The sequence below is a fragment of the Sabethes cyaneus genome, chromosome 2, assembly GCF_943734655.1.
Source record: "Sabethes cyaneus chromosome 2, idSabCyanKW18_F2, whole genome shotgun sequence".
NCBI classification, from domain to species: Eukaryota; Metazoa; Arthropoda; class Insecta; order Diptera; family Culicidae; genus Sabethes; species Sabethes cyaneus.
Window position 1 is genome coordinate 109,974,687 of NC_071354.1, and position 2,145 is coordinate 109,976,831.

A 2,145-nucleotide genomic window follows, 5' to 3' on the forward strand; every position below is an offset into this window, starting at 1 on the left:
TGCTGGTTTGATCACCAGAAATATAAACAAAAAAGCAACACGCAGAACTTGTTAGCAACTAAAGTTACTTCAGAACTTCATATACCCAGATAACACAAAATCGTAATAGAAAGTTCACATTAAATCGTTTTCATGTCTTTTTCATATTGGAGTTGTATAATGATTAGAGTATGTCAAATCGAAGTGAACAATAAGTTGTTTTGCAGTCGTGCGTGTCTTCATATACAATTCATGACTGTGAATTATAAAGCAGGATAGACAATTGCAATATTTGATTATATCTATATCATATATTCAGGAGTATTTAGTTGCGTGTTATAAAAACAGCGCAAAATAGAATTACAAATGGTTGTCAAAATTTTCGCACGTATATCGCCTCCACTTTGGTACATATATGCTCTTATATGGCGTGAAATATAACTTTTTCGTTCAGATATGATTTCGTATACCTCAGATGCAATCGAGATATACAAACCAAATGGTTTACTGGGTAGCATCCTAATAGCTTTGAAGTATCTATGAAGCACTCGCAGCACTTCTTAAAGCATTTAGTTCCACGTATACTTGATATACACTACTAATCAGCAAGAAAGTTCAACGGAACTGAATCTGAACTAATTATGAACTTTCGAGTTCGCGTGTCAAGTAATATTCGAACTTTTGGTTGCTTGGGTTAGTGTGTGTAGAAAGAAGAAGAAATAGTTCTGAAATATGGTGGAACTTGCATGAAAATTAAAACTAAATTAATTGTAATTAATGAATGCAGCTATATTATTCCAGAGAAATATTTGAACATTTACAATAAAATGTAAGGAATATATTTTAAAGTCATTTGCACTTGTAGCCTTCTTTATTATGCGTAAAAAATTTGAGAACATGGGTGACTAACTATTTCGATGTGCAATTGAAAAATGAATTAATGTTAATGTAATACTTCACGATCAATGCGGTATACGGTTGCTTGAATTAAAACACTTTCCATCCAACATTTTGCTTGCATGATGCTCTTGAATATCTGCCTTTGATGTCTTCTTTTAAAAAATAGTTTTATTCGAATAGATGCTTGTGCTACTGCTTGAAAATCCTTAAGTTGAAGCAGTTGAAGTCACTGTTCCAAGATGATACCTTTTTATCACAAATTGACCCGTCTCAACACTACGTAGAAAACCATAAAAAGTAATCTTAGATTGCTACAAAACGGTCTTAGAAGATAATTAACACTTTAAAAGCTTACCAGAAATCAGACGAAAAATATCGCGGGCGGATAACAATGTTGCTCATGCTGCTTATTGAACAATCATGTCCGAGCATTTTAAAAAAAATCTTTTTTGTTTTACTACTTGTAGGAAAGTGATATAACGACATTTCTTTGAGACATCTTGATACCGCTTTGACGAAAAATTTTCCGCTTGCAATTTGGAATGTTGCACTTCATTGTATTCATGAAAATACATACTAGAAATAATGTTCTAAGCATAAACATAAAAGCTGTAAGAAAAAAAAACAAATCTTGCGTATCCAACGATTTTTTTAAAAAATTAACTAATTTTCCATACAAAATGCTCGAAATCTCAGAACTAGTGTAGATGTGTTAGTGCAAAGTGTATATGACAGCTCGCATTGTCATATACCTGGTATATATCAATTTACTTTGGGTCGTCTGCTCGATTGGAATGATATAGAGTGACTATATATAGAGTGGCGACAAGTCCACAGAGAACAGACATCCATTCAGGAACAAAATTTTCGAGAATTCTTGGATAAAATTTCAAATTAAAGTCGCCTAATATGCTAGCGACACCACCACTATAGTTTCCCAACTAAATGATTCTTTTGATTTGCACACTGACAACCCTTGGTTCCTCTGGCGCTAGTATATATGGACTATATCCGTTATGCTAGCTGTTGTGAGTTTAGTGTAGAGTTTTATGCGCCTTTAGCGACACCATCACTATAGTTTCCCAACTAATTTGACATATAAGTTTTATCCAAGTGGGGACCTTTCGCTTGGATGTCTTTTCTCTGTGACAAGTCATCCCAAATGTATGCAACGCGGTTTTCCAAGGTTTTTCTTTCTCTTTCCTGCATACGCGTTGGATAGGTCGTCTGCTCGATTGGAATGACACTGACAGATAATTATCATTT